General features: G+C 44.6%; 1 protein-coding gene across 1 annotated transcript in view; it reads left to right on the top strand.

Annotated features, from left to right (window-relative positions):
- The window catches only part of Snap91 (synaptosome associated protein 91), a 115,467-nt gene that overhangs the window by 28,801 nt on the left and 74,256 nt on the right, over positions 1-12,410 (top strand). The gene's annotated exons all lie outside the window — the stretch shown is intronic.

Below are 12,410 nucleotides of genomic sequence, written 5' to 3'. Positions count from 1 at the left end.
TTTTGCCTGGAACATTCCTTCCCAAAATCACCAAATGGCTTTTTTAAAAACTGCATCTAGATCCTTTTATAGTCATTTCACTGGGAAGGCCTTTCTTGATCACCCCCTTTGAACAGTACCATCTGTCTAAATCTACCTGTGTTTCTAGCCATCCATCCCTCATTTTCCATCACACTGCTTATGTCTGTCTGTCTTCTCCATTTGAATGTAAGCTTATGTCTGTCTGTCTTCTCCATTTGAATATAAGCTCTGTGAAGCCAGCCAGTGGCCTCCATTTCACTGCTCTGTGTCTAGCTGCTAGTAAGTCAATGCTTGGCACATAGTATGCATTCAAAAAATATTTGTTAAGCAATTAAGTAATTGAATTAGTTTAATTGGTTAAAAGTCTGCCAAGTGCTTTTTTATATAGGTGGCCTAAGGGTGAACCAAATTGTAATTGTGCATCAGACAGACAGACAGGCATGTTCTTTATAGTTTATCAGGCTCTATGCTCAACACTTGCCCTTCCCAGTTTAATTAAACAGCTGCAGCTGGATGCTCTGATTAGCCCCATTATTGTAATAAGGAAATGTGGGCTCAGCAATGACTGTGCTCAATGTCATACAGTTTCGTTTATTTTTCTGTAGGGTTTATTTGTTTACTATGTACACAGTGTTCTGCCTGCATGTATACCTGCACACCAGAAGAGGGCACCACATCTCATTGTAGATGGCTGTGAGCCACCATGTGGTTGCTGGGAATTGAACTCAGGACCTCTAGAATAACAGCCAGTGCTCTAACCTCTGAGCCATCTCTCCAGCCCCTGCCATACAGTTTCTAAATGAACAGAGAGGAGTTAAGCTTCCCCAAATCTCCACTCAAAAACCATGCACGTTAGACCTCTTTCTCATGAACCTACCAACAGTCCAGCAGAGAACAAATAGCATTAAGGGAAATTTTTGTAGTGGACACTTTTTACAAAAGGTGAAAGTATGTGCACTTTTCTTTAAGATGAAAGAAAGCTACAGTTTTAGAGACTGGCACATTAGAAACCACATGTAGCAATGTAAAAACAAACTCAGTTATATTGAATCAGTAGGTGAGACGTTGTATAAACTTTTACACCTCTCTGTTTAAAGGGGAAATTGCGGAACTGTATCTGCTGCTAAGTCATTCTGCTGTCACACTGACCAACATTCTCCTAGCTCCCTAGTTCAGAGGTGCCTCCTTTCCTGTTTCTCGCCCTGTGGGTTCCTGTCCTGCAGCTTCAGCCACTCTTACTCTTGTGCCCCGCCTCTGCCGCCTTCCCCTCCCTCTGCTGCCCTCCCCTCCCCTCCCTCTGCTCCCTTCCCCTCCCCTCCCTCTGTTCCCCTCCCCTCCCTCTGCTCCCCTCCCCTCCCTCCCCTCCCCTCCCTCTGCTCCCCTCCCCTCCCTCCCCTCCCCTCCCTCTGCTGCCCTCCCCTCCCTCTGCTCCCCTCCCCTCCCCTCCCTCTGTTCCCTTCCCCTCCCCTCCCTCTGTTCCCTTCCCCTCCCCTCCCTCTGTTCCCTTCCCCTCCCCTCCCTCTGTTCCCTTCCCCTCCCCTCCCTCTGTTCCCTTCCCCTCCCCTCCCTCTGTTCCCTTCCCCTTCCCTCCCTCTGTTCCCTTCCCCTCCCCTCCCTCTGTTCCCTTCCCCTCCCTCTGCTCCCCTCCTCTCCCTCCCCTCCCCTCCCTCTGCTGCCCTCCCCTCCCTCTGCTCCCCTCCCCTCCCTCTGCTCCCCTCCCCTCCCCTCCCTCTGTTCCCTTCCCCTCCCCTCCCTCTGTTCCCTTCCCCTCCCCTCCCTCTGCTCCCCTCCCCTCCCTCTGCTCCCCTCCCCTCCCCTCCCTCTGTTCCCTTCCCCTCCCCTCCCTCTGTTCCCTTCCCCTCCCCTCCCTCTGTTCCCTTCCCCTCCCCTCCCTCTGTTCCCCTCCCCTCCCTCTGCTCCCCTCCCCTCCCTCCCCTCCCCTCCCTCTGCTGCCCTTCCCTCCCCTCCCTCTGCTGCCCTCCCCTCCCTCTGCTCCCCTCCCCTCCCCTCCCTCTGCTCCCCTCCCCTCCCTCTGCTCCCCTCCCCTCCCTCTGCTTCCCTCCCCTCCCTCTGCTTCCCTCCCCTCCCTCTGCTCCCCTCCCTCCCCTCCCCTCCCTCTGTTCCCTTCCCCTCCCCTCCCTCTGTTCCCCTCCCCTCCCTCTGCTTCCCTCCCCTCCCCTCCCTCTGCTGCCCTTCCCTCCCCTCCCTCTGCTGCCCTCCCCTCCCTCTGCTCCCCTCCCCTCCCCTCCCTCTGCTCCCCTCCCCTCCCTCTGCTCCCCTCCCCTCCCTCTGCTTCCCTCCCCTCCCTCTGCTTCCCTCCCCTCCCTCTGCTCCCCTCCCTCCCCTCCCCTCCCTCTGCTTCCCTCCCCTCTCTCTGTTCCCCTCCCTCTGCTGCCCTCCCCTCCCCTCCCTCTGTTCCCCTCCTCTCCCCTCCCTCTGTTCCCCTCCCCTTCCTCTACTCCCTTCCCTCTCCTCCCCTCCCTCCCCTCCATCTGCTGCCCTCCCCCCTCGCCCTGCTGCCCTCCCCTCCCCTCCCTCTGCCGCCCTCCCCTTTCAGTCTTGCCCCCACCCAAACCCTCAGCAGCAGCCCCCATCCTTCCAGCACTGGGGAAGGGGACAGGAAGTTCATCCGCCTTCTTCCAGTATTTTCTCTATCATGTCCTTGGCTTCTCTATGCAACCTCAGAGCTGCTGTGTTCTAATTTCTTAGGTTGTCTTTTCTGCGAGATAATCCCTTCCTTCTTTCTCAAACAGACCCTTTCTCTTGTGCCCTCTGCTTGGTTCCTGCCGTGACTCACCTGATTGGTGAACTTCTAGGCAAAGGGCTCTTAGCCCAGAGGCAGACAGTGCCAGGTTGTCACTCTGAAAAGGCACAGCTACTCTAGGACTAAAGGTTTTTACAGCTGGAAGATACTGGCCTGGTTCCTTTAGATTTGCTGTGTTTTATTTTAGTCTGTATCAGTTAACATGCATTTGTCTGCACATAATAGAATATTCAAACTAATGGAACTGCCAGTGCCATTTTTGGAGGAGGAACATTCTAGAGTTTGAGTAGAAGTCAGAGATGTGCAGACCCAGTGTTTGCTGTTTCTCGTCTGCTACCTTCATCTCATTGGCAGTCTGTCCTATCCTGACATGGTGTACACACTCGTGGTTTTATAAGTACCTGCGCTGAAGGAGGACAGACAGATAGCCAAGCTCAGAGAAGGATTTGTAAGTGGGATAGAGAGTGCTGTGCTGCCCTGTTTTATCTCACAGTCTCTTTATCCAAAGGGAAGTGTTCACCAGGTGAGTCAGGAGCCTGCTGTGTGTAGATCTAGCCACATTGGAAGCCAACATGGCACCTTGCTGCCAGTTTGGCCTTTCTGACAAGCAGGGCAGGGATGAGATTCTTCTAGCTGAGAGAGAAGAAAATGGCTGTTGCTGAGGCCACATTAATGTCTGTCCTTTTGTGCTGGACCCAAGAAGAAAAACTTCTGAATCATGTCCATTTTTTTTTAAATCTCAAAATCACAAAGGTTTATTTCTGCTTGCCAGTGTTTATCTGTCTGAGAAGTCTGATATTGCTACCTGGCCTGCTGGGAGGGAGGGGCATCTGCCATAGTATACTGCATGACTTAAAACAACAGAAATGTATTGCTCGGTCTGCAGACTGGAAGGTAGCATGGCAGGTGACATATTAGTGTGGTGAAAGGCCTGTTCCTGACATCAGACTGCCACCTTTACTTAGTGTCCACGGAAAAGGTGCCCTCTTGGGTGTCTTTTACAGGCACTAATTCATTTTTTTTCAGGGATCCATCCTTATGACTTTTAATCACCTTACAAAGGCTATACCTCCAAATGTGAATACAGTTTCCACCTATGCAGTTTGAGGGGGGGCCATAAATATGTAATCCATAATAGAGGGGGGCATAAATATGTAATCCATAATAGGGGCATAAATAAGCAATCCATAATGGGGGACATAAATACACAATCCATAATAGAGAGAGGAGCATAAATATGTAATCCATACTAGAGAGGAGGGTATAAATATGTAATCCATAATAGAGAGGAGGGCATAAACATGCAATTCATAATAGGGGAAGGGGGACAAAATGAGTAAATTTGAAAGAATTACAATTAAGTGTTTGAATAAATATCAGTTACACCTCACAACAAATGTTCTGAGCTATGTTGGGTGATGGAATACTTAAAGTTTGATAATTTATCTGTCACTGGGTTTTGGTGTGTAGTGTAGTTGGAATTTTCTTTGTTCTACCAACCAGCTCCCAAATAAAGACACAGAGACTTATTATTGATTATGAATGCTCAGCCTTAGCTTAGACTTGTCTCACTAGCTCTTTTACCTTAATTTAACCTGTTTCTATTCATCTGCATTTTTGTCTCAGGGTTTTTTACCTTTCTTTCATCCTGTATGTCTTACTTCCCTGCTTCCTCTGTGTCTGGCTGGCTAGCTCTTGGTGTCTCCCTGGTGTCTCCTTGGCATCTCTTTTTCTTTCTTTCCTTGAGCCTAAATTCCTCCTTCTACTTACTCTCCCTGCCCAGAAGCCCCGCCTATACTTCCTTCCTTGCTATTGGCTATTCAGCTTTTTATTAGACCAGTCAGGTGCCTTAGGCAGGCAAGGTAAAACAGCAACACATCTTTACATAGTCAAATGCTCCACAACATAAACAAATGCAGTACATTTTGCATAGTTAAATATCCTGCAACAGTGTCACTTCTCAGTCATAAATTTAAGTTAATTTTAGATTATGTCATGAAGAATGACCAATCCTTGTTCACCATTCTAGCATTTAGTAAAAGGAAATTTATCTTCATGGGGTTTGACAAAAATCAAATATAGAGATTTTTGTGCTTTTATTTGTTTGTTTGTTTAGTGTGTGTTTGTCTGTGTCTTGGGGAGGGACATATATGCCAACATGCATGTGTGGAGGTCACAGGACAACCTGAAGAAGTCAGTTCTCTCCCTCTACCATGTGGCTCCAGGGATGAAACTCAGGTCCCCAGGCTTGGTGGCAGGTGCCTTTCCTACTGAGCTATCCCACCAGCCCCTTGAGATTTTTATCTCTTTCTGGAGGGTGGGGGGTTCGAGACAGGGTTTCTCTGTGTAGCCCTGGCTATCCTGGAACTCACTCTGTAGACCAGGCTGGCCTCAAACTCGAAGATCCACCTGCCTCTGCCTCCCAAGTGCTGGGATTGAGGCGTGTGCAACCACCGCCCGGCAACCCTTTAAGATTTTTAAATGAAATAGAAAACATCTTTCTAAATTTAGGCTCATTGATGTATATATAAAAATGAAATATATATTCTGTGTGGATTCTCTTTCATCTAGTAAGAGCTAGTGAAAGAAATGGGCCTGTACTACCTACCACTAATCTTTGTATAAAAATAGCAATTACTAGTAGAAGTAGAACTTGAGACAGTCTTTTCCTATAACTCAGACTCATGTTGAACTGGCCACCCTCCTTCCTTAGATCCTGAGTGCTGTGATAACAGGTGTGCACAGTGCCTGCCTAAAATTGTTTTGATTAGGACAGAGTAAGCTAGGTATAACCATCTCAGATAACCTTCTTTTCTATATCATAGCCAGTGTTAGGTATCAGATCTTCAGGGATTCTGGTAGCACTTCATTTCTTCATGTTGGACATGGAACTCAATGGAAGAGAGATATGTGAAGTAACAATTATAATTCTGTGTAATAAGGATTGCAGTCGAGGTGTGTTAAGGTGGTGATTAGCATAAATGACAGTGTCTGTCTTGTAAAGTAGTTAATATTATCCCTGTGGCTAGGTACAAAACCAGATTTACACAAGCATCACATAGCTTGTCCATAAGTAGCAAAGCCTACCTAGAAACTAGGTCTCTGGCCCCAAGCCCAGTGTCCTTTGCCTTACACTGTATGAGACAAGACCAAAGGCTCTCTGTCCCTTGAGGGAAAGGTCAGAACTTTATTGGGGTAGACTATTTAAGATTGATCCCAGATAAACTCCCAGTTCAGTGATGACAGGGACAGTCTAGGCAGTAAGAACAGCATGAAGCAGTCTCATAATAGTTTTGATGGAATGCAATTTTTGGCATAGAAAGACAAGAAGGTAGCTGAGCCTTCTAATGAAAGGCTGTGTTCTCAAGGTAAAGTATAGCATACAAACCCTATACTTACGGTGCAAGCGTAAGTAAAGGCCTGAGGTGTAAGTATACAGTAGGAGATTTATCCTTGGAATGTTTGGGGCTCATTTAATGGACAGTGGGAGGCTCCAGGGAGGCTATGGTCAGAAGAGGAGCCACGGGCAGTGAATTTCCCACAAATACATCTACTCCCACTGGAGGTAATCCAGAGCAGAGATTATAGGACACTCCAAGCAAGGAGTAACGGGACCTGTCATGATCCCCGCATATGGCTCAAGTGGCTGTCAGTGTCATAAAGACCTGGGGCAAAAAGAAACCATGACTCTGAAAACAGTTCAAGCTTGCTGCTATTTTATTATTTCAGAGAATAATTGTTTAAGGAGTGAGAGTTTTCTCACTTATTTCTATTTCTTTCACTCTCTTGCTGATAAGTTATTTACTTCAAAGATACTTCCTATGACAAATTTTCTGTTGTTGAAAATAACCGCAAAAGATAGCGTAATGAAGAGGGTTTGTATTTACTCTACTGCCTGAAGCAACTGAAGAACTTAAAATATGAAGTAAAACCACTAGTTAGCATGGAAATGCAAACAAAATCCACCATGAGATATAGCATTGCTGTTAAGTAGGAGGAGGAGGAGGAGGAGGAGGAGGAGGAGGAGGAGGAGGAGGAGGAGGAGGAGGGTGTATTAAAAAAGACTATCTCAAGCCTTGGCAGGGAAGTCCCTGGATGGAACACTCATTCACCTCCAGTGGGAATTAAGCCCTGATAACAATGTCTTTTTGAAGTAATTTCCTAAAGTTAAATATCAGAAAATGACCCAATCCATCTACTCCCAAGTAATTGCTTAAAGGAAATGAAACTATATGCCCACTTACACATACACACAATTATACAGAGAGGCTCACAGCAGCTTCAAGTGTAACGCCAAAAGCCGATAACTGAGAAAAAGGTAAACAGATAGAGGTGCTTGTGGTATGTCTAATGAACCACTCAGCAGTGCAGTGACAGAGACTGCTCGTACATGTCGCAACATGGATTAATCTCAGTGTAATTACTCAGATGAAAAGAACCCAGACCGTCCCTGAGGAAATGGCTTTGACTCTCTTATAGAAAATTTATAAAGTGCAGATGCATTTTCATTGCCTGAAAGCAAGCTGAAATTGCTGAGGGCACAGCAAAGGAGGAAGAGGAGGAGAAAGGAGAATTTTAGGAGGGTGCGAGGGATGGATGTGTGCCACATCTTGATTTTACTGAGAGTTTTATGAATGGGTGTTTTTCAAAGCTTGTCAAATAATGTACTTTGAATGTGTGCAGCTTTTAGGTCAACTCTCCTTGTCAGGAAAGCTGTATTTAAACTAACAAAAAGAATACCAGTCATATTTTTCAAAGTTCAATTTTCATTAAAATTGAATGCTGGAAACTTAGAACAACATAAAGAGTATTTAGTCTTCAATAACTTTTCTGCAGGTTTGTTGCTATTCCTTGATTTTTCTTAACGTTTTTGAAATTATTTAAACAGAAACTATTTAATGAGGTAATAGAGTGGAAACATGTATAGTCTACAAATGAGAGCACAGATTGACATGGTTACCACTTAGCATTTTAAAATAAGGTCTTTGACAGCCAAGTGGTTCTAGGAATGAAACATCCCAGTCATAGACTGGCTTTGGGATGCCTTTAACTCTTAAATTATTGATGAACTCAAAATAGGTGTTTTTTTTTTCTTTTTCTTTTCAAAGACTTGGTTTCTCTGTCTAACAGCCCTGGCTGTCCTGGAACTTACTCTGTAGACCAGACTGGCCTTGAACTCACAGAGATCCACCTGCCTCTGCCTTCCAAGTGCTGAGATTAAAGGTGTGCACCACCATGCCCAGCCTTTAAAAATGGATGTGGTAGCATACACCTTTAACCCCAGCTCTTGGGAGGCAGAGGCAAAGGAATCTCTCTGAGTTGAGGCCAGCTTGGTCTATACAGCAAATTCTAAGCCAGATAGGTGCACTTAGTGAGAGAGATCCTGTTTCAAAAAAAAAGAAAGAAAGAAAAGAAAGGAAGAAAGAAAGAAAGAAAAAGCTTAAACTTGAGAAAGTTACAAAATAGTCCTCTTTGATTAATAATAAACTTATTGACATGTAACACATTTTTTAGAGAAAATGATTATTTTCCAAGTTAAAATAAATACCAAGAACGGATATTTTCTGTTCTCTCTCTCTCTCTCTCTCTCTCTCTCTCTCTCTCTCTCTCTCTCTCTCTCTCCTTCCCTCCCTCCCTATCTCTGTCTTTCTCTTTCTCTCTCATATGTGTGCGTGTGCAACGTGTATGCATGTTTGTGTTGTGTATGGGCATGTACATGCCACCGGGCACTTATGGAGGTCAGAGGACAATTTGCAGGAGTCATGTGGGTCTCAGTGATCAAACTCAGTTGTTAGGCTTGGTAGCAAGCATCTTTACATAACACTGAGCCATCTCACTGGCCCCACTTTTTCTTGTTTTGTGATAGTAACTACTACTGAGTAGGGAGTCTGATCATTGTAGTCTGAAGTCTCTTAAGCTTCGTTTAAATTAGTGGTTCAGAGAGAAACACTTCAATCACACAGCTGCTTTTCCTCAAGGCAACCATTGTTCTGCAAGACTAACACTTCACACATACTTCCCATGTGAAGACATAGGTCACCCAATGTTTCCTACACAGGGCCAGGGAGTAAATGCTTTAGGCTGAGGACCACTGAATTGAGTGTCACAACCATTCATTGGCCTGTGTCACGGTAGAGTGAAAGCAGCCTGAGATGACACACGGATGGCTATGTCCCAACAAAGATTCATGAAAACAGGGAACAGGCCAGATTTTCCCAGTAAGCTGCAGTTTTCCAACCTGACCCAGTAAGTGGAAAGATGAGCATACAGCCAGGTGAAGTGGTACACACCTATAGTTCTGGCTACTAGGAAGCAGAAGCAGAAGAATCCCTTGAGTCAGAAAGTAAGAGGCCAGCCTGTGCAGCATAGCAGTAACCCTCAAGGTGACATGGATTACTTTCATGTCACTGACAGAATACATAGCAGAAACAACCTAAGAGAGGACAGAGGGATTTCTGCTCCTGGTTTCAGAGGGTGTGAATTTCTCAGCCATGTGTACTCTGTATTATCAATGTCATCTCTTTCTGGATTTTTCTACTTGGCCTCAGCCTGCTAGTTCCTGTTTTGTTTTGGTTTTTTTCCCAGTAATAAAAAGTTTCTTCCTTGGCCCTTTCCTTTCCGTTTTTCCTCGAGTGAGCCTGAGTTTGACAGTTTCGTTGACAAGCAGGACGGCCCGTCTGTCAGTCTTATAGTCTGCCTGGTGGTTCAGCTAAATAGGACTCCGTGTGATGTTTGAACCTGATGACCCCTAAGTGCATCCGGAACTTTTTGAAGATACTAAATAACAGTCTGAGATGTCTTTGATTTGATCCTTATTTACATGTTTAATTTTTCTTCTTTTGCATGTTCTGTGAGTTACATCTTCTGTTTGTACTTTCAGCTCTCATCACTAGTGACTCCCAATTTATATCTAGGTCAAATGTCTAAGCTTAACATAGAGTCTGCTCCAGGTCCCCATCACACATTTCAACATAGATGCCCAATGGTTGTCCAATGGCTCTTTCAAGGTTATCACTAAAATAACTTATATATCCCTCCAAAACAGCTTTCCTCCATTTTCAGTAAATAGTTTACTGGTCCCCAGGGTGAGGTCTGAAATTGCCCGAGAAGTCTATTCTCTTTCCGTCTAATGTTTGTTCCTCTACCTGCAAGTCTGTCTTGTCTGCCTTTTCTTTCTGCTCCTCATCTCCCCACCAACCTTCCTGCATTCTCATTAGTTCAGTTCTGTCGCACCTCATCCTGGCTGGGCTTTGTAGCTTCCTCGTGTATCCTCTCAGCCTGTCTGCATGGAAATGCAAGGGTGAGTTCCCCTTATCCTGTGCCTGTGTGTATCTTGGAGATAGTACTTGTAGTACAGAATACTGTGGTGGTTCATAATTGTCTTGTATTTGCCTGCTAGAAGCCCCCATTCTTTCCTCGTCTCTGAGATGAAACCTAATGCTTCAGTGAGGTTATATGTGGCTCTTCCTTGGGCATATGTGACTCAATTGAAGCAAACACAATCTATCCTCAGACACTTAACCCCCACACTATCACAGCTCTTCAGAGATGTACAACCCTGAAGGATCCATGCTGGATGTGTCTTTAAAAGACTCTTCTCAGGGCAAGGAGCTGGTTTACAGGTTAAGAGTGCATATTGCCTTTCCAGAAGACCTAAGTTCAGTTCCCAGCACCCATGTCAGGTGGCTCACAACTACCCGTAACTCAAGCTCCAAGAAGATCTTTAGCCTCTGAGGGCACCCACACTCATGACACACATGAGCACATAATTAAAAATAGTAAAAAAAATCTTTGAAGTTCTTCTCAAGACTGGAGAGATGGCTCAGTGGTTAAGAGCACATACTGCTCTTGCCAAGGACCCTAATTGGATTCCCATCACTGATGTTGGTTGGCTCACAACCAAGCTGTAACTCCAGCTCTCAGGCATCTGACACCTTTAGCCTCCACAGGAACCTGCTCTCATGTGCACTGCCCAGACATAGACACAAATACACACACACACACACACACACGCACACACACACACACGCACACACTGCAGACAACCCAATAATACCTTAGTTCCTGGGAAACTCACTGATGCAAATGCAGAGAGAAGCAAACCACCCTGATCTTCATTCAAAAATCTACGCTTTCCCATCAGTAAGCTGAACATTTCTCTATTTCACAAGTAAGATTTTTAAACAAATCACCCAAAAAAGCTCTAGGCTTCCAAACTTAGAGATATTAACAATTGTTCTGAATTATGACTAGCCCAAAGTATAATTATTTCTTAGTTCACATACTTTTGAAGTTCCAGCCATCATCCCTATTCTGTCAACATATTTCCCCTCATATTTAATTGTAATTCTCATCCTTCAAGAAAGCTTTCCTGGTCCTTTCCAGATGTAGCTCCTAAGAGTTCCCTCTCTATTAAAACTGGAGGCCTATTCCGTGGGGTTTTTCAGATTAAATGTGGATAGTGAAATGTATTACACAGCTTTTCTATCTTACTATCTAAGGCCAGATCAGAACCAAACACTATATGGTGTTCTCGGAGCTTGATGAAGGTAGTGGATGAATATAGTGGGATCCTTTGCTCATTTGCTATTTTGCTTCTGCTAGTCACATGACAGCATATTTGTTAGCATGCTTTAAAATTCAGATCCCAGTGAAATATACTTTTAGATACTATGTTGCAAACATACACTTCTGTTCTTTCCTCCAGATAGTGCATCAGATTAGACATTATACTTGGAGTGATGGGAGGCTTAACTTACCTGGTGTTTGTCATTTAAAAAAATGGCATCTGTACCAGCAAACAGGGGAAAAAATCAGACAAGAACACTTTCCTAGTTTGCTTTGCATTACAAACACCATGACCAAAAGCAACTTAGAGAGGGAAGGGTTTATTTCAGATTGCAGGTTACAGTGCATCCTGAAAGGATGTCAGAGCAGGAACTCCAGGCAGGAACCTAGAGTCAGAAGCTAGAGCAGAGGCTATCGAGGAGTGATGCTCCCTGGCTTGCTTGCTCAGTTTGCTTTTTTTTTTTTTTTTTTTTGGGTTTTTTGAGACAGGGTTTCTCTGTGTAGCTTTGCGCCTTTCTTGGAACTCACTTGGTAGCCCAGGCTGGCCTTGAACTCACAGAGATCCGCCTGGCTCTGCCTCCCGAGTGCTGGGATTAAAGGCGTGTGCCACCACTGCCCGGCCAGTTTGCTTTTATACAACTCAGGACCACTTGCCCAGGGATGGTGCTGTCCACAGTAGGCTGGGTCCTCCCACATCAATCATTAATCAGGAAATGCTCCCAAAGACTTTTCTACAGGCCAGTCTTATGGAACCATTTTCTCAATTGAGATTTTCTCTGCCCAGATGACCTGAGTTTGTGTCAAGTTGACCAAAAACTAACCAGCACAATACAGAAGAGAATAAATAAATATACTGGTTAAAAAATGGATTTAATATATAATTAATATATATTTAATTATATATTAATTATATATTAGTATATATAATGCGTTCATATGTAAGAATGCTACAGTGTAATTTTTTTAATTAGCTCTTATCTAAACAATTTTGAAGTCATGCATGCTTTACTAATAATGAGCTTTAAATGTTTAAGGTTTGAGGTGAATTTTATATGTA

This window comes from Peromyscus eremicus, chromosome 7, assembly GCF_949786415.1.
Source record: "Peromyscus eremicus chromosome 7, PerEre_H2_v1, whole genome shotgun sequence".
Classification (NCBI taxonomy): domain Eukaryota; kingdom Metazoa; phylum Chordata; class Mammalia; order Rodentia; family Cricetidae; genus Peromyscus; species Peromyscus eremicus.
The sequence above is the reverse complement of the archived record's forward strand: the minus strand, read 5'-3'. Positions and strand labels throughout refer to the sequence as shown.